The following is a 21,093-nucleotide window of genomic DNA, read 5'->3' as shown; positions in this document are numbered from 1 at the left end:
AGGCAAATTATAAATGAATATGGAAATAAATATATTTTTTAATTTCTATGCTGCTTCCCCAATTTTCTTTCAATCAAGTAGAAAAACCTTCCTTTCCTTTCTCCCCATACCTAAAATGGTCTGCATCTTCCTTTTTATTACTATATAACCTACCATGACTCAAACTCATTTCTAAATCTATCTCTGTTGATAAGCCATGTTTCATAAATTAAAAAGTCCAGGAGGTTCTGCTCAGATGGCATCTTTTCTATGAGATGTCCTCATTCCCAAACTCTCTCATTCTTCCCATTGCTGCTCATATCATTTTCCCACATCACCTTGCATTATATTTGTTTGTGAGTATGCTGTATCCATCAGAAATAATCAGTTCTTTAAGGGCAAAAACTGTTCAATTTTTGTCTTTAAATCCCCAACATATATATATATATATATATATATATATATATATATATATATATATATATATATATATATATATATATATATTATCCAGCACACATAGTAAGTGTTTTCAACAATGTTTGTCACACTGGGCTGATGCATCTGGCATAGTGGGAAGAACATTAGACTGGGATTAAAATGCACTGTAATCCCGTGTAAATAATTTAATTGAGGCTCAGTTTCTTCATCTATAAAATGGGACTAAGACAACTTCTACACTTAACTCACAGAGTTAATACTTTATAAACTTTATAATATTTTAATTAATTAACAATTAATATAATTATAATAATTACATCACTTTATATTATAATTACACATTTATATCTAATTATAATATAATAAATTAATTAACAATGTTATTAATTCTTTACAAAATATTTATTATAAAAATATAATAGAAATTAGAACTATTACTGCTTTTTTCATCCTATAGCCCCAAACCAATTTTCCCTTCCAAGTAAATACATCTGAACATTTTTTATGGCCCCTGTACATTACCTTACTCTTGCCAATCTACTCATTTATTTATTCAATTCTAACATTATTATTTATTTAATTCAATAAACATTTATCCATTCCAATTTAATTCAACAAAAACTGATTATGTCGGTACTATATATATTAAAAACACTAGTTTAGCATTGGAGATACAAAGCTAAAAAACATGGCAGCATCTTCTTTATGGTATTTATATTTTCCTGGATGTTTTTGTGTATTCTTCATAGGATTTAGCTCTAGAAAAAAAGTCTTTGAAATCCCTATTCCTAATTTTAAAACTAAGGAAACTGAGCTTGGAGAAACTAAGTTATTTGCTCTAGTCTATCTGTGTTGAGATCATAATTAAAACTCAGAACTTTTGAGTTTAAATTCAATGGATTTTTACCTATTACAATATACTATACAGTATAGTTAACTATATATTATTGCCTTACAAGACTAAAAACTCCATGGGAACAGGAATAGCATTTCATTCAAACTTTTTATTTCCTCCAATAACTAACTAGAGTAGTGCTCTATATCAAGTAAATACTTAACGGTTGTAGAATGGATGAATGGAATGAAGGAAGAAGGAAGAAGAATGATTCCCGCCGGATGATAGTAATATAGAAGAATTGTTTATCTCTTACATACCAAAAAAAAAAAAAAAAACCTCAGAGAAAGTAAGGGATGTTGTTTTTTTCTTCAATATCCTTACTCTATGCAATGAACCAGGAAATGAACCCATGAATTTTGGCCTTCAGCCCCGAGTTTAACTAATCATCCAACAGCACTGCTCCATATGCATAAATATGGAGAAGCTGATAAAGCAATATCAAATTCTTTATCTGAATAAAAAGCAAGAAGTACATAGCAGAGAGAAAATTAAAAATACTGTAAACCTGTAATGGCCCACATAGCCTATTCAGCTTAAACTATTCCCAATAGGAAACTATTAAAAGTATCCCAAAGAGTGTTATTCTACTCTCTCCTGTGCTACTTTTTGGTCATGCCTATTTTCCCCTTACTCCTAGCTTGCTTGTTTGTAATTGTGCATATGTCAAACAATATTTACACATATTCTCCAAAGAAAACTGAAGTCAGCCTGATTTTACTGGCTTCTTCAGAACAAAACAACCTTCACCACATCTGTACAGAATCAGAAGTCCCAGTGTTTTTTTCTCTTTTCACTTACTTTCCATTTCTCAGGTTTTCCCTTCCTCCTACTTACTTTCCTCCCCATTCCTCCCAACCACCTAGTTCATAACAGACACACTAAAATTCACAAATGCATATTGGTTTTGGAAACCCTAAGGTGTCTGGGAATGATATTTTGTGGACCCTCAAAATTTTCAAAATCATTAAAGTAATGAAAGGAAGTCTTAAGCATCATAATCAAAGTTTGTCTTCTATATTCTGATCCTGATTTTATTAATCAAAAGAGTATAAAAGCTTTTTAGCAAACTACTTCTCACAGTTAACCATTATGTAAGAGAAGAAAATCAAAAGTTAGCCATTACAGGTTTGTCTGGACACCTTGGATTTACTTCTCCTCTATCTTCTCCCAGCTCGTTCCCTGTCAGAGGCATACCTTTATGTTGTTATTTTATAAGCTGTCATTTTTAAGACAAAAGAAACATACCTGCCACAGGCATCCACAAAGAAAATAGCCTAAAATGGTGCATCAAATATCCAACTGCTGGGGAGAGCTCCTCGTCTTTGTCCTTTGGTGGCCACAGTAGTACCTTAATTGGGTGCCTCGCCCTGCTATCATTATTTCTAATTTGATATCACCCTTGACTTCCACACCCTTCTCTGAAGGAAACATATATAGCATTTTATCTTTGTCTCACACACACACACAACACAGTGTGTGAGGGATGTAGAATATTGAGTGAATTGTCATTAGTAGGACTTCTTTCAATAATAATAACCAAATAGACCCAGAGAATTAGCTCTGAGGGAAATTCGAGTACCCGTGGTACAACATTACAAACCATTCTACAGAATGATGTGGTCACTGCTTATTATCATATATGCCAATATTTGACTTTGACCAAGGTCCTTGGCTTTCATGTAGTATGGATGAATCTCTTTGTCAATTTAGCAAATCTATAGATCCCTTTTCACAATGTTTTAAAAATTCATAAAATATAATACATGATTGTGAAGGAGTCTATATTGGAATTGGATTATCAAAATGTCTTTTAAAAGCTTATAAATTCTAGGTTAAGAAACCCTGTTCTAGTGATTGGGCTTACCCCATATCTCTAAAGAGAGAAGTGACAATTTAAGAAGATCCTAGCATGAGAACATAAAATAGCTGAAAGGGAGATTATCTAGTCCAAACATCTATTTTATGAATGAGAAAATAAAAAATCATTAAATGGGGAAGGAAGTGACATGGCCAAGGGAAGCACAAATAACTATTTGGCAATAAGCTGGAATGGGATTTCAGCACCAATCATTCCAAATCCAGATAACTTGTAATCTAAAAAGCATCTATTAGTGTCTACCATGTACAAAGACCCTTACTGAGGCACTGAAGATATGAAAACAAAACCAAAATCTTTCTGTCCTTAGGAAACTTATATTCTACTTGTGAGGGATAAGGAAAGAATAAACATGATAAAAGCAGGTAAATTCAAAACATGAAAAAGCAATAGAATACTTTCAATGAGGAGAGAGGGCTAATAATGGAAGTCAGGAAAAGCCTCTTCCCAAAGACTTGGACACCTGTGCTCTGCTTTGAAAGAATAAATACTATCTTTTATAGACAGGAATTTGTATGAGTCCTAAATATCCAACCACATGTCTTTCAATGATCTTTGTCCATAGACCCAAAACAGGCCAAAGGTAGTTAGTGTATTTTGGTATGAGATCACTATTAGCCAAAGATAGCTGTAGCCCAGAGAGAAAAACAAAAAGCCAGATATTTCAAAAGCCATAAAACACTGCTCTTAAAGGTTACCCAAAAAATTGCATTTGGAAAATAGCCAAAATCAAGGTTAAAGAAAAGAAAAAAAGGGCATTCAATGCTTGTTGGTGAAAATTCACATCTTGAATCGCTTCATGTAACTTCCACACAAGGGTCAAGTACTGCCATTCTGCAAGCAAGTACTTTAATCATACAATAAGAGTAGTTTTGTGATGGTTGTTGTTAATTCTATATCAAATCCAAGACCCAATGGAAGTTTTAATATAAGAAATCTAAGAATAAATGCATTCAATACCCAATCATGACATGAAAAGAAAACAACAATCAAAAAACAAAGATAGCTTATTTCTTCACTAGTAGAAAGGTGGCTTGCTTTTTAAACAAGACTTAAAATAATAACTATAATATTCCTTCCAGTGATATTTTACATGAGCTGAATATGAAATCCTTCTTGATTCTTCCATAGTAATAACTGGGATTTGTACAAAGTTATAGAAGCCTATCTCAGATACTTAGTAGTTGTGTGATCTTGGGCAAGTCAAAGAGCATCGTTCAGCTGCAATTTTCTCATCTATAAAATAGAAATAACAATAGCACCAACTCACAGGGATGCTGTGAAAATAATATATAGAAAGTGTTTTGCAAGCTTTATGATGCTGCATGAATGTTAGTAGTTATTATTATTTTCATTTATCCAGCAATCCTCAACAATCCAAAAGACAGATAGTAGAGGACTTGAAAATAAACACAAAGGTCTCTGAGAAAGCAAAATGGATATTTCACAGTCTAGGTACAAGAGTCTCTGAAGCCCTTACTTGGAGATACTCTGCTTTTCCACATAATTCTAACCAACTTAGTGACCTAATTTCCTAGCCCCCCAAAAAGTAGAAGAGGAAGAATGACTGGCCAAGGCACTTATATTGCCTTATATATAAGACATTAGCAGGCTAGCAGCAAGAAAAGAATGAGGGGGAAAAACTAAAACAGAAAACGGAAGTCCCCACACTAAAAGCCCAGCAGTATGAAGTCACTCAGTATCCCAGCAAAGAGTCCTCCACATACAACAATCCCCAAGGGCGTCACTCTATCAGAGAACAGTACAATAATTGATGACCCTTTTATAATGATCATTAGTCATCAAGCAAAGGTTAAATTATGCTTGTTATCACCTGCTAGATAATAGTACTAGTATTTAGATAGTTTTAAGGTCTGAGAACCCTTTGCAATATATTATCTCAATTTAAGCCCCATCCCAACATTGGAAGATAAAGTTTGCTACTATACCCATCTTTCAGATGGGAAAACAGTCTCAGGGAAATTAAGTGACTTGTCTAGAGTGACACAGCTAATAAACATTGAGGTGAGAAACCAAAGTCATCTTGATTCACAGTCTACTGCTCTATTCACTAAGCCATACTGTCTCTCTTTAAGATGACAGAAAATCATAAGTTGCATTTCAGGAAGCTGTTCACTCAGAATAGTTTTAAAAGTTCTAAAAAGTTCTGTGTTTGAAAGGATAATTAAGTTTCTGTAATTTGTAAAATTGTCTTATGTGGGATATCTCTTTCATCAATGATGTCAGAAAAATGAGATTACCTAAGTTTGAGAAATGGCCTGGCAATTATGTTTGTCATTCCTTTCTCTGGAGCTTCAGTTTTCTTTTTTTGCGGACTGAAAGAATTAAACTAATGATCCTGCTAAAATCCTGTGATTCTTGATTTATTTTTTCCCCAATTTTAAAAAATATTCTTATTTTGAGCTTCAAATCCTATCCCTCACATTCTCTCCTTCTCTTTCCCCTTTCCTAAAATGTTAAGAAATCAGACCTAAGTTATACATGTACCGTCATGTAAAACATTTTCATATTAGCCATTTTGTATCAGAAGATTTGAATAAAAAAGAAAAAGATGGGCATCCCCTCAATTTCCAATCCTTAGCTACCACAAAAGGAGTTGCTATAAAGATTTTTGTGCAAATAGGTCCTTCTCCTTTTTTTTTTTTTGGATGTTTTTAGGATGTAGACCTAGCAGTGATATTGCTGGATAAAAGGATAAGCACAATCTTATAGCTATTTGGGCATAGTTTCAAATGGTTTTCCAGAATAATTGGCTTAGTTCACAACTCTACCAACAATGCATGTGTCCCCCATACCCTCCGCTCTCAAAACATTTTCCTTTTTGTCATATTGGTCAATCTGATAGGTGTGAGGTGGTACGTCAGAGTTGTTTGAATTTGCATTTCTCTAATATGGATTTAAAGCATTTTTTATATGACTATAGATAGTTTTGATTTTGAAAATTGCCTGTTTATATACTTTGATCATTTATCAATTGGAGATTGACTTGTATTTTTTATAAATTTGACTTAGCTCTCTATATATTTTAGAGAAATAAGGTCTTTTTTAGAGATATTTGTTGCAAATCTTTTTTTCTGGTTTTCTGTTTTCCTTATAAATTTTGGTTGTATTGGGTTTGTTTGTGTGAAAACTTTTTCATTTTATATAATGAAAAGCAGCTATTTTACATTTTGTAAAGTCATTTATAACTTCTTTGGTCCTAAATTCTTTCCTCATCCATAAATATGACAGACTATCCCATGCTCTTTTAATCTGCTTTATGGTATCAAATTTTGTGTGTACAGTATCTTGGTATACAGTATAAGATGTTAATCTATAGCTAGTTTCTGCCATATTGCTTTCCAATTTTTCCAGAAGATTTTGTAAAATAATGAGTTTTCATTCCAAAAGCTTTGGACTTTTGGGTTCATCATGTACTAGATTACTGTGGTCACTTATAATGTAATTTGTACCTAATCTATTCTGCTGATCCATCACTCTATTTTGTAGCCAACATTAGATTATTTTGAGGATTACCACTTTACAATACAGTTTGAGAGCTGGCATGGGTAAACTACCTTCATCTGCATTCTTTTTCATTAATTCCCTTGATATCTTTGAGCTTTTGTTCTTCCAGTTAAATTGTTATTACTTTTTTTTTAACTTTATAAAATATTTTTTTTCATAAATTTGATTGGTTTGACACTGAATAAACAGATTGATTCTTAATTTCAACTCTCAAAGCTTAATACAATATTTTGTAGATATTGCATACATCATAAATATTTTGAACTAAAAGATGAATTAATGAATGAATAAGTGAGTGAATAGGTAAGTGAGTGAACTGAAAGTTGTTGAGCAACAAAATGACATGTTGAATATAACTCTACAACTAGGTTACTAGTACCTATTTCAGGTAATTACCATGATTTTGAAAGAAAAGACACTATTTTGATAAGTCTGGGTCTGAAGTTTTGTTGCAGACACAAATTACCAATTCATTTTAGAGAGTTGCCAGGGACACTGAGAAGTTCAGAGACTGGTCAGAGATCACACAGTCAGCATGTTCATGGTCAGGTCTTCGTGATTCAAGACTAGTCCTCTATCTACTACTTTCCTTTATCTCTCAAAAGCCTTATGCAAAATTCAGAATAAGGAACATAAAAGAAAAGTGGGCATGAGGAAATTATGAAACTGGTATGAAACAGTAGAAAATAAAAGCTTCCCAAACCCAGTCCTTAGTAATGTAGAATCATCACAGTGCCAGCACTGAAAACAGCAGCAAAGTCAAGGTGGGGCTTCCAGAGACAGAAAATACATGAGAATTAGTCTTATCTTGTCCTGCAATAATTTTGACACACCCCACATTTTTAGGGCAATTTTTTTAGATACTCTAAGGAAAGATGAAAAATAATCTGTTGAAATGGGAAAACTTTAAGAAGTCTAGTCCTAAGAGAAATGTACCTTTTTTACCTTCTAAAATAGAGAAAACTGCTGTAGGCAAATTTAGCTATTACTGTGGAGTCACTGGAGTACTTCATGAGAATGGGGGCTAAGAGGGGATGGGGGAGGAGATGGTGGTACAGAAAACAAATTAAAATACCTAAAATGTACCTATGGCAAAACATTCTCTCCTGATCAACAATGTGTGTCTATCTCTCCATGGAAGAGTCTGTACAGGGAGTTCCCATTGAATGCCATGTATAATTAGTGTGGCACACGCCAGGGATACAGCAGAAACGAGAGGGTAGCATCACAGAGGTTTGTCCACCCATTCTTTCTGACCTGTGCATAGGAATGAGCTTTTCCCCTGAGATGTAACATTTTCTTCTCTCTCTTCTCATCAAAATTTCATTCTTAAAAGTGAAGAAGGAAAGCCTAAGGATAAAATAAGCCAAAAGCCAATGGTAAAAAGATTTTGAAAGAGAAGAATTAGCCATTCTTAGGGCTTAGGCAGCATTTCTTTCTGCAGTGATCCTTCCAACTACAAAAAGTGGAAGATCAATGCAATTCAACAAATATTTACTGAAAGTCTGATCTTTCCAAGGCACCGAGAGACCCAAAGCAACACAGTATGTTTAGAGATGTTATAGTCAGGGCCTTCCTGGGGTTCTTCTACTAAAAATATTTTCTCATATCAGAAAGTTTTCTAGAACATTTTATTAGGGTCTCTCTCTTAGGATCTGTGTCCATCACTCCCTATCTTAAAATATTTTAAATATTAAACTATCTTAATATTCTTTGTTGTAAAGTATTATAAATTAAAATATCTTAATATTCTTTGTTGCAAGGACAGAGTAATCACACAAGCAGCCCTTCAGTTTAACATCTGTAAGGCTGGGAGTCAGTTTCCCTTGTCCCCAGGAAGCTGCAGTTGCCTCACACAGTTAAATTAAATTAAGTTGCCCTGCATAAGAACCATTTTCTAGTCTACATTTGCTAATCCTGCCTCCATAACTACTTGGTCACCAAAGGTCTATTGAATCTAAACCTAAATCTACCCCCATGACTTCCAAGAAGCTTTCCTTGACTACTTCCCTGACTACTCCAAACCACAGTGTCTCTACTTCCTCTGAACTCATGGCCTCATTGCTATTACAGTGTGTACCACTCCTTCATTCATATACTGTTTTGTTTTTCCCTTTGCATAACCATTTCATCATTTAATTTTTTTAGGAGTACTTGCCTTATCTCCCCATGCAGACAGTAAATTCTTTCAAGACAAGGAGTGTGTTATATAATACTTGGTGCACTGGGTAAATGGTCAGAAAATATTTGCAAAATAATAATCATATCTCAACTAGTAGGTACTAAATACATGCTCATTGACTGCCTAAATTCTGAGAAGTTTCAACCTTATTTTGCAACTGTGGGCCTGTGTGTGTGTATATGTGTGTGTGTGTGTAAATTACTTGTCCAAGTCAATAAGAAAGTTCATGGCAGAGTCTAAAGGTTGTACTAGATGAGTTCTATAATTCCTTCCAGATTCTTTAATTTCTAGTACGGCAAATTTTCCACAGAACCTGTCTGAAATCCAACTCATCCATTCTCAAACATCTCTGTAGCCTACTTTGTTGTCATTTCAGTGAATTCGATTTTGACTATTCCATGACTTTCCTGAATTAGACTTCTTGCCTAGTGTGAGATGACAAAGAACATGTATACCTCTAATTTTGTGTCCAATTTGTTATAATTGGAAAGGAGGGAGCAATATTGGATTTGCTTTCAAATTATATTATGAAGCAAGATATGATTTACTTCAATGACCATCAGTTAATACCATTTCCATAGATTTAGATCAAAACATTTCTTTGGCTTAAGGAGAGGTCTTTAAGATAAGACTCTCCAAATTTATGATAGAAACCGTATTGAAGATTTAGAGCTAGAAGTGGTCTCAAAGGTCATCTAATCTAATCCCCCTCATTTGCCTGATGAGAAGTTCAGAAACTTGCTCAAATTCATATTCTTGATAAGCAACAAAGATGAGATTAGAACACAGGACCTTCTGCCTCTAAATCAAGTGTTTTAGTGGATTACAATTATATAGTTTATCAATAGATACATACTCAAAACTTCCCAGCTTGGTAGAGTTTGCCACTTGCATAGCCTTGGAGAGTACTAGATTATTTAAATATAGGAACTTATATTTGTTAAATTATGTTGTGAAGATAATCCAGTAGGACTTTAATGCAGGAATTATAATTTAACAAATATAAATTCCTATATTTAAATCCAAAAAATCAATTGTACAAGTACATAAGAAAACACTGTTGTGGCTAAACGTGAGGTTATGAGAGAAAGAGAGAAAGAAAAAGAGAGAGAGAGAGAGAGAGAGAGAGAGGAAAGAGAGAGAGAGAGAGAGAGAGAAGAAGAGAGAGAAGAGAGAGAGAGAGGAAAGAGAGAGAGAGAGAGAGAGAGAGAGAGAGAAGAGAGAGAGAGAGAGAGAGAGAGAGAGGAAGAGAGAGAGAGAGGAAAGAGAGAGAGAGAGAGAGAGAATCTGGGTGTTTTAGTGGACTGGATGTTCATTTTGAATCATTTTGAATCAACAATAAATCAAGGAAGCCAAATAAATAAATAAATAAATCTCATATAATCATAGCCTTCATTAACAGAATAGTGTCTAGAACACAAGAGATAAAAGACTCCCCTTGCTCTGAATTGGTTAGACCACATTTGGAATATTAAGGTCAGATCTTGGTGTCTTATTTTTTAAAAGAAAGGGAATGGATAAAATAGAATGGGTAAAGAAAGTATTGACCAGGGCGGCAAGTAATCAGGAAACTGCCATAGAAGGGTAAATGAAGGAACTAGGGTTGTTAAGGGATTCCAAATTAAGAAAAACCACAATTTAAAATAACTCTGAGCAGTGTTACTACTGGGCTTAAATCCCAAAGAGATCTTAAAGGAGAGAAAGAGACCCATATGTGCAAAACTGTTTGTGGCAGCCCTTTTTGTAGTGGCTAGAAACTGGAATCTGAGTGGATGCCCATCAGTTGGAGAATGGCTGAATAAGTTATAGTATATGAATGTCATGGAATATTATTGTTCTATAAGAAATGATCAGTAGGATGGTTTCAGAGAGTCCTGAAGAGATTTACATGAACTGATGCAGTGTAGAAGTGAATAGAAAAAGAAAACACTGTATATGGCAACAACAATATTATACAATGATCAATTTTGATGGATGTGACTTTTTTTTCAACAATGAGATGATTGAGACCAGTTTCAATGATCTCATGATGAGAAGAGCCATCTACACCCATAGAGAGGACTACAGGAATTGAGTGTGGATCACAACGTAACATTTTCATTCTTTTTGTTGTTGTTTACTTTCATTTTTCCTTATTCATTTTCTTTCCTTTTTGATCTGATCTTTCTTGTGTAGCAAGATAATTATACAAATATGTTTACATATATTGGATTTAACATATATTTTAATATATATTACTTGCCATCTAGGGGAAGGAGTGGGGAGAAGGAGGGGAAAATTTAGAACACAAGGCTTTGCAAGGATCAATGTTGAAAAATTATCCATGCATATGTTTTGAAAATTTTAAAAAAGGTTTAATAATAATTAAAATAATTCTGAGGTTTTGCCTCAGATTGACAAAGAAGAAGGGGGAAAAAGGAAATGGGAGTTATAGGAGGACAGAATGAACTTTTGATGAAATGATCCAATCATTCTGAATAACAATTTGAAACTAGACACAAAAAGTCAGGAAACTGTGTAAACCTTTTAATCAAGTGATAACACTACTATGTAAATTTTTTTTCTTTTATATTATATATAAATATATATTTATGGTATAAATACATTAAAAAGAACTGGAAATATTATAGGTGCCAATATTGAAGACTGGATTGAGGAATAGCTAAACAAATTGTGTTATATGAATGTAATGTAAATAAACAAATTCAAAGAAACCTGAAATGACTTGTATGAACTGATTCAAAGTGAAATTTGCTGGAAGAGAAGCACAATTGATATAATGGCTATAATAATGTATAGAAAACAATTCTGAAAGATTTAAGAACTATGATCAATACAATGACCAATCCCATTTCTTACTTTTTGGCAGAGACATGATGAACTAGAGGTACAGAATAAAAAATACATATTTATCCACAATGTGTGAATTTGTGTTGTTTTACTATCATTATTATAATAGAGGATTTTTATTTGGTATAGAAGTATAAGGTGGTAGGGAATTGTGGGTTGGGAGGGAGTATGTAGTAATAATGATGGAAAGAAAGAAAAGCATCAATGAAACATTGATGTGTATTTTAAAATAAAAGAGATCAAAAACAGTTCAGAAGAGCATAAAAATAAGCTGGAAGTAATAGCGATATATTTTGTTAAATTTAATATATCTTTTAAATAAACTGTATAATAGTTCATAGTTTCATATACAATCTTCTTTTTTTCCTTTTCTTTGTATACTAAACTGTTTATACTGTTATCAGTGATTAATATTCATAGGAAGGAAACTTTTAAAATAAAAAATAGAAAAGATTTGACAGATAAGATGGCTGTCTACAACTTTTTTTTAACATTATTATATAGGAGAGATTATATTTATTCTATTTGATCTCAAAGAGTTAAAGTAGGCAGAATGAGTAAAAGTTGCAAGAGACAATGTAAGGAAAAACTTTCTAACCAGGATATCTACATTGGAATAGCTAGCTGCCTCAGAAGACAATAGGCTCCCCTCACTGGGAATTAAAGTAGCAAATAAAGTTAGATATTACTTGTTGGGAATATGATAGATTATTATGGATTGAATTAAAAACCATCCAAGATCTCTTCATTTCTGTGATTTTGAGATTTGGGGAACAAAAAGCATTTTCTGAGTATGAATAGACCTAAAAGGATATCATTTCTTGCCACTAATACTTTGCAAAAACTTTCAGACAGACCAAGAGTAAGTAGAAATAACTCTGAGGGAGAAACAGGAGATAGAAGCCTAATTTCTTCATTTTATGATTATTTTTATTGTACAATTTAGTCCATTTAAAATTGAATCCACCAATGCTTTAGGAATGAAAATTTCTAGGGGCATGTGGGACAGAGTATTTGTCATGCTGCTTAAGGAAAGAAAGGTCTAATAAATAAAATTTGACTCATTTTCTGCTCATTTTAATTAATTAATTCTGTGAAAGTCCCAAGCAGCTACTATATAATTTGTGATAGTGATTGTGACTGAATTCAAAGGAAGAAAATATAGAAAATGTTTCTCATAGGATTTATAGCCAGAAGTGACATTAGGGATAATCTAATGTAATCCTCTATTTTTAGAGAGAAGAAAAAGAGGTAAAGAGAGATGTTAAATGATTTACCCAAGGTCATTCTTCAATAAGTCTCTCTGTCTCTTTGGTTGGCTGGCTGGCTTTAGCTCTGGCTCTTGCTCTCTCACAGACATACATCCTCCTTTCTATCTTTGAGTGAACCACTCACTGAATTTCCACATTTCATGTTTTTGATAGCTTCACCTTACTTTAGACCCAATAAATCCAAAAACAGAATCCAGCATCTTCCCTCAAAACCTGTCTTCTCCTTCCAATTTCCTTATATCTACTGATAAAACAAAAATTATTTGATTCACCTAGACTCAAGTCCTTAGGACTATTTTTGACTAAATCTACTTAATGCAATACCAACAAAAATCACAATGACTTACTGTTTAGAACTGGATAAAATGGTAATGACATCGATGAAGAAAAAAAATGGGGGTGGGGGTGGGAAGGATTTGCCCTGCTAGACCTTAAATGACATTAGAAAACAATGTGATTTATCAAAATTATCTAGAACTAAGCAACAAAATAGATCAATGTAACAGAATATCAAATCTAGAAATATAACCAAATGTATCTGAAGTAACTGTTTGATAAAGTTATATATATTAACCTCTGGGAAAAGATAGTATTATTCAAACTGTATAAAATTATGGTCAAATATTTTAAAAGATGCATGCTTCACACCACAAATGGCAACAAAACCTACCTGCATTTATGAATTGAACATAAAAAGAATCATGTAAAGTTTTAAAGGAAAGGAATAAATGTTTTTATCTCAGTTGTGAAAGACAGATAAGTTCTCTAGCAAATAAAAGGAATACATTTTTGGTAGCTTGATGAATTTGATCACATAAAAGTTGTAAAATATCACAAGACAAGAAAGTCTCAAAAATTTAGAGCTGGATGGGAGAGCAAATGAAATCGAGGCAAATCCCTCATTTTATGGATAAGAAAACTAAGACAATCAAAAGTTAAATGACTTGCTTAGGATCACACAGAGCTGGGACTTAAACCTAATGCTTCTGACTCCAGAGCCAGCATTCTTTCTGCTACATCAAATAATGATGAAAATAAAAATAAGGTAACAAATGATAGGTTAGGAAAATTTAAGCCCACCTTCCAGAATTTATAAATTCTGGGGAAAATTACAAATTAAGGGGAAAACCCAGTCTTCATTGGTAAAGTGGTTAAAGAATGTCAAAATAAAATTTATAAAACAATAAATACAAATTGTAAAAAAAAAAATTTGAAAATATGTTTGAATTCACTTACAGTGAAAGAAATGAAAAAGGAAAAAATCTCAGAGGTATTTCATGATCTCACCATGAGATTAAGTTGGCAAAAGTAATTTTTTGTATAATTTAAATATTTTATTTTTCCCTATTACATATAATCTTTTTCAACTTTTTTCAGATTTTGACTTCCAAATTCTCTCCTTCCCTCCCCACTCTCTTCATTGAGAAGGCAAGCAATTTGACATAGATTATACAAGTGTAGTCATGCAAAACACAAAAAATAATTTTTAAATGTCAAAACTCAATCATAACTGGTTATAAATAAAGGGATATACCCATACATTACCTATGATATTGCAAATTCATGCAATCTTTTTGGAAAGCAATTCAGAAACATATAGGAAGAATTACAAACTGACATTCCCTTTGACTCATAAGCCCATTACTAAGAAGATTTCCTTTCAGAACATACCCAAAAAGGAAAGAAAAAAACTATTTGTAGCATTTATAACTATAGTCATTTTAATATGGGAGGCAAGTTGATGCCATGAAAAGAGAACTGGAAATGGAATTGGAGGGCCTGATTTATGTACTGGTTCTATTACTTACTACTTGCAAGACCTCTTTACCTCTGGGTCTCAGTTTCCTCAACCCTGGGAGAAAAATGGTAAATACACTAGATTAGAACTACTTAACATTTTTTTTTGAGATATGGACTCCTTTTGCATTGTGGTGAAGCCTATGGATCCATTTTCAGAAAAATGTTTTTAAATGCATGAAATAAAATACATAGTATTACAAACTAAAACATTTCTACAGTTACAGTTAAAATGTGTTTTTTTTTAAGTTCATCAACCCTAAATAAAGAAGCCTTAGATTAAATGAACTCTAAATTCCCTTCCAAAGCTAAAACTCAAGTTTCTCTAAACTTATAAAAATTGAAAGCAAAGTTCATAACCAATGACTGAGAATAAGCTAAATAAATACTTAGGCTAAATAAACAGGTACATCAAAGAAGCCTACTATCTTCCTAGGGCATGTATCTGGGTTGTTATTGAGAGTCCCCTAAGAGCTATCAAATCAGAAAACCTCTTCTGATGATTCTTGTGAGGACAAATTATATCAGAAAGAACTTTAAAAGCATTGCTAAAGATTATGGGTGGGGAGTGTTGCCAGCAGGCAAGAGGGGGAACAAAACAAGAAAGATCTTGAGATATAGATGAACTTTTCACTAATAGCAAATGAAAGTGGGGGATTCAGAGAGAAAAGTAGATTTAGAAAATAAATATCTAAAAAGATAGTGTCTAAGAATAGGATTTGGATTTCTGAATCACAGCTTAAAACACAGTTATGATGGCAAAATATATAGTATACAGGTACACTGCTGGCAAAATATAAAGTGTACCTAGTCAGGACCAGTAAAGACATATTTGCCTGGAGTGAGTGAATCTCATCAAGAAAGACTTTAAAAATAAAAAGAGAGGAGAAAGCAGAAAAACTGCCTACATCTATCAGGTACAACCGAGGATAGTAGATACAACATGAGAAGACATGGGGAAACCGTATTTTAAAAAAGGGATATAAGAAAATACCATGGATTCATGTATCCATACAAATGGACAATTTATGAGCCAGAAAGAGGGTGAACTGAAGATCCTAATGCAAAGAGGAAATTTGACTTTATAGTCATCATTGAGGTTTAATGCAATGGGATTCATGGCTATAACTTAGATCTAGAAATCTATAGCATTCTTAAGAAATAGGTAAAAGGGGAAGGGCTATATACAGTAAGAATTTATACTAGCAAGGAAATATAGTGAGGCAGAGAATATGTCAGCAAAAGGCCATATTTCATTCATTGTAATACGCCAAGGTAAGGAGAATTATCAGTTAGCACAAAGGGAAGGGTCTGGATAGGACAAGTGGGTTTTGAAATATAAGTCAATTTCTATAGATACTTATAGAATATAGAAATCACGTAGTCATGCTGTGTTCACAATTGTTCACAAAATCTTTGGAGTGTGGTTTTTTATGAACTGTGGAAAGACATTTCCTAATCTGCTAGTCTGACTTTGTCTACAAGGATCCAAAACAGAGTGGACTCTGTCTTTTGATCACCCTTGTTCAAGAACTGAGGTAGAGGAAAACTCTGTTTAGATTGAAGTAGATGCTAAAACAGCATCATTTGTGTTATGAATACATGGCTCCCTTTTATCTGCCTCCACACCAATAGCCAGGGGGAAAAATGAATAGAGAATATTTGGATAATAAGCAAGATGGGCAGAAGCAAAAGTTAGACTGTTGTAGAGCTCTACTACAGACTGCAAGTACAGAGGGGGAAGATTGAGATGACACATCAAGCACAGAATCTTATTACAATGATTGGGGATCAACCTTCTGGCTATCTTCTGGTATTCTTTCTTTACCTAAAGCATAATGGTTGATATATTTGTGATTTGCTTGGATGTTCTCTTTAGGGACAAAGATTACAACCTACCTATGCTCATTCATTCTATGCACTTTATTCATATTCTCCCATAATTTCTCCATGAGAATCAACTTAATATTCTCCAAACCTTTCTCAGCTCTTGATAGCATGAGCATGTTCAGGGATGTCATTTGCCTATCAGTTATACTTCCTTCTTGCCTTGTGATCAGCCTACTTTTTTTAAAAATCATACACATCCCTGATTATACCTTTTACCATAGTTCCTCCCCATCAGTTCTTAGTTCTTAAATCGTAGCCTCTTCATATACACGATGTATCTCCTCTTCATTGAATCATTGAATGATACTCTTTTTTTTAACTCTTCAGAATCTTCAATGTTCCATAATTTATAGCTATATAATAGCATTGATACAACTTAATAGCAATTAAAATTTGCAAAGGGTTTTACATAGATGTTTCTCATTTACAACTTTATGAAATAGACACTTTTGTTATCCCCATTTTGCAGGTAAGAAAACTTAGGATAAGACCAGTGAAGTGTACTAGCCCAGGCTTTGAATTAGGTCTTCCTGACTTCAAATTTAGCCCCTCATCCACTGTGCCACCTAGATGCCCCTTAATAGAAAGCCAAAATGGAATTATGAACAGAGTGCTAGATTTGGAATCAGGAAGACCTGAATTCAAAACCTTTCTTAGATTATTAACTTATGTACTTCTTAACTATGTAATCTTGGTCAAGTCACTGAAACTCTGAACTTCTATTTCTTCAGCTTTAAAATGAGAGGGTTAAATTCAATAACTTCTAATATCCTTTCCAACTCTAAAATGCATGATCACTTTTTCCTGACTTGTATTAATTATAACTTTATCCTTTTCCTGAAGAAAACAACCAGGAAAACTATGGTTCTAGATCTGATTCCAATTAACAAGTTTGAATTAGTTACTGCAGGAGAAACAAAGGAACTTTGGGGGGTCATAAAGTCTATTATAGTATTCATAATAGAGGAGAAAAGTCAGGTATAAAGTCTATAATGAACCCTAGATCTTGGTAGAACAAATCTAAAAGGATGAATAGGATTCAGATTGAGAAGGAAGACTCAAGTATAGTGATCCAGAAATTAATACTTAGCCCTGTGCTAGTCAACATTTTTATTAATGACTTGGCTGAAAGTGTGATATATGCTTGTAAAGTATGCAGATGACATAAAACATTAAAGGATGCTTATATGCTATATGATAGAATCAGGCTCCAAAGAAAAAATCTAGAGTTGTGGGTCAAATTTAAGGAAATCAAATGAAAATAAACATACTTAAAGCCTTATACTTTGTTTCCAAAAGTTGACTTCACAATTATAGAATGGGGAACATTTAGCTTCGTGAGAAACCTCTTGTCTTTTTGCCAAAAAACCAAATAAACCTTGAGTTTAGTAGATTTCAATCTTAAGATAAGTCAATGACTCATGTCAATCAGTACATTGCAGCCAAAAAATAAATAAATAAATAATGTTGGTTTTTATAGGATCATAAGGTAGAATAAAAGTAGGAAGAGAAAAGTAATGATCATTGAATCTAACCCCTATTATCACAGATCGATAGAGTGAAGTATGGAAAGATGAAATGACTTGGTCAGGGTCAAGTGGTAGAGTTATGATTCTATCCTTAGTCTTCTCCAAATCCAATATTCTTTTCTTGCTACTCTCAAGTTACAGTAAAAAGTAAAAAGTATTGAGTGCTTATTACATACTAAGCAATGTATTAAGAAAGAAAATCATCCTTTCCCCCCAGAACAATGTAGCAATATATTCTGTCCTGGTCATGGATGAGTTAAAATGTTCCTGAAAGAGGATGTTGGGGAAATAGAAGATGTCATAGAAGAGTTCAATGAAAGGCAGTTAAATGATGTCATCTTTGTCTCAGTGCTCAGTGATCCATTGGTGAACTTTAATAGGGTCCATGTGTCCCTCCTGCCCCTGCAAAAGTGGTGGTGATGGTGGTGCTAGTCCCACTAGTTGGGTTGTACCTTGATGGGCTGTATTAGTAGAAAGAGAAAAGCTTTGTTAAGTAATAATAGGTCTGTATCCATGTGGACTACAACTGTAAGAGTTCTCCTGAATGAGGGTCCAATCAGATGATCTTGCTCCTACTTCTGTCTTTGTTTCTTTAGGACATTTCAGCTCTTTGAAGCAATTATTGATAAGTCATCATGACTTTTATGTTAAAGCATCTTTTTATTGTAAATAGTTATTATATGCATGATTAGATTCTAATGTGGTATGTTTAATTCTTTAAAAGAATGTCTTTTAATTTTTTATAAATAATCACCCTAATAAGACAAAAACAAAAGAGCTGTAATTTGTATTACGGGCTCTATCCCTTATATTCTGTTCTCTTCTTACATGCTTTGCTGCAGTTTCTACCCACTGGTCCTAATTCTGCCCTCTGCAGTCATACAAATTAAGTCTCCATCTGCTTTCAGATATTTGAAAATAACTACCCCAACTTTCACCTATTCTAAATCTTCTCTTAATGAATGAAGATAAATGAAAGTTCTTAACCTTTTTTGTGTCTGGCAATCTGTTGAAGCTTACAGACTTCTAAAATAAAAATATATTGGATTACAAAGGAAAGTAGTTGTATTGAAGCAAAGATACAATTTTTCCCACACAAATTCAGAGACTCCCTCAAATCTAACTATAGACCTTTTAATAACTCCTAAAGCCCTATGGGCTAAACAATTGCTTCACTCAAGTAAAAACCTCTGCATTCTGGTCAAGATAAGGAGGAAGCATGGTCACTCTGAACTATGGTCATTTTTCTTTCTGAGATAGACAGAAGGTGGCATTTATCTTTAGCCAGATGAAAATAGCTTTTTCCATAAGAAAATCCTCCTGCTATGGTTCTGTTTCAACTAATTAAGTTCGTTCCATCCAACCCAAGTCCCTCCCCACATCTCACCAACCCCATATGTAACAAAAGAAGGTCCCTCCAATAGCAGTACTTGGATATCTACAACTTGTGTGAATGTGTGCCAGCCCACCTCTACCCCCACTCCCAGCATTCAGGTAGACTGAGCCACACTATGGCTGCTAGTTAGACCTTATAAATGGGGTCTTCTCCCTGATGGCTTAGGTCTCCACTCAGCACCCTTTACTTTTAGCAGAGTTTTTATTTGAGTTACAGTTCATTTACACTGGTTTATGGTATTTCTTTCTTTCTATTTAAGCACACACCTGTTTCTCCTTAGTCTTGGCCTCTTAAGAAATGAAGCTAGTACTTGGCCCATTAAACTGTAGCCAATAAGCCGAAACTTGTAATAGGTGTTAAATGGGCTTCAAATGTGTTTCTGTTAACTACACACAATTATTTAACCCTTTCAGACACAAATTATTTTGTGTTTCTACCTTTGTATCTTTAGGGACATAAGGTCAACCACAGGGGGAAAAAAAAGATTAATTTGTAGATCCAGTAAGTAAAACTTACGGAGATCTGATAGACTAGATGAGTGATTGATCTTAAATTTTAATATGTATCTTTTCTCTTCTTCTAAGTAAAGACAATTTGCTTAACTTTAATGTACTAGGACAACCAGCATCTTCTTTCTTAGTCATACTCTCCTGTTATCTATCACTCTTTTTCCATTGTAAAAATCTTTCATTTGGTTCATTCCATTCCTTAGCAAATAGACTTATGCTACCTCCCTCTAGATTAAGAGAATCCATCATATTTTTCTCCCTTTGAGGCTATTATCTGCTAGGATTGCTCACTGAAGTTAATGAAATCAGATGTGAAATTTCATTGCTACCTTACTCTCCAAGATCCTCTGAGTTCCTGAAATAAACACGGTGAGATTGGGAAAGTACCCTTTCCACCATATTCAGCTTTCCACCATCCTCAGAACACTGGAACTAGAAATGTGGAGAAGGGATGTCAGCAAATGCTAGCTCTGCTTTCCAGCTGGATGAACAAGGGCAATCACTCAAATGTTCCCAAATAGCCTCAGTGTTCACTTTTGCAAAATGAAAATAATAAAACTTGTATAACCTCCCAGGACTGCTGGTAGGTACTCACTCTGCAAACCTTCAAATGTTTCAGAGACATAAAGATGTACTAATAAATAGAAGGGCCAAGAGGAAAAATGACTTATTTTTCCCCCACTACTGTTCTTTCTCCTCCAGCTCCACTCCACTCCCACTTGCACATAAATTATGAGTAATAGTATCTAAATATTATGTTCAATTTTGTTTTCTGACCATTAGTTTACTCAAAATTATAAAGGAATTATCTAAGCCCTAAGTGATCAAAGAAAATGAACAAGTAGTTCTGAATAGAAAAATTTCAAAGTAGTAATGATTATAGGAAAGATCTCTTCAAATCACTATTAAAGAAAAATGCAAATCAAAATGATCTCAAGGTTAAACCT

The 21,093-nt window shown here is 33.6% G+C and overlaps 1 protein-coding gene across 13 annotated transcripts in view; it reads right to left on the bottom strand.

The window, feature by feature from the left end:
* Positions 1 to 21,093, bottom strand: part of SOX6 (SRY-box transcription factor 6) — a 538,119-nt gene that overhangs the window by 409,579 nt on the left and 107,447 nt on the right. The window contains exon 1 of one of the 13 annotated variants that reach the window (XM_051967574.1): positions 2,564 to 2,656. The exons of the other annotated variants lie outside the window; for them this stretch is intronic. The gene's annotated coding sequence lies outside the window, so the exon portion shown is untranslated. Of the gene's footprint in view, positions 1 to 2,563; positions 2,657 to 21,093 lie in introns of those variants that run through there. 13 annotated transcript variants of the gene reach the window in all.

Source organism: Antechinus flavipes, chromosome 6, assembly GCF_016432865.1.
Source record: "Antechinus flavipes isolate AdamAnt ecotype Samford, QLD, Australia chromosome 6, AdamAnt_v2, whole genome shotgun sequence".
NCBI classification, from domain to species: Eukaryota; Metazoa; Chordata; class Mammalia; order Dasyuromorphia; family Dasyuridae; genus Antechinus; species Antechinus flavipes.
The sequence above is the reverse complement of the archived record's forward strand: the minus strand, read 5'-3'. Positions and strand labels throughout refer to the sequence as shown.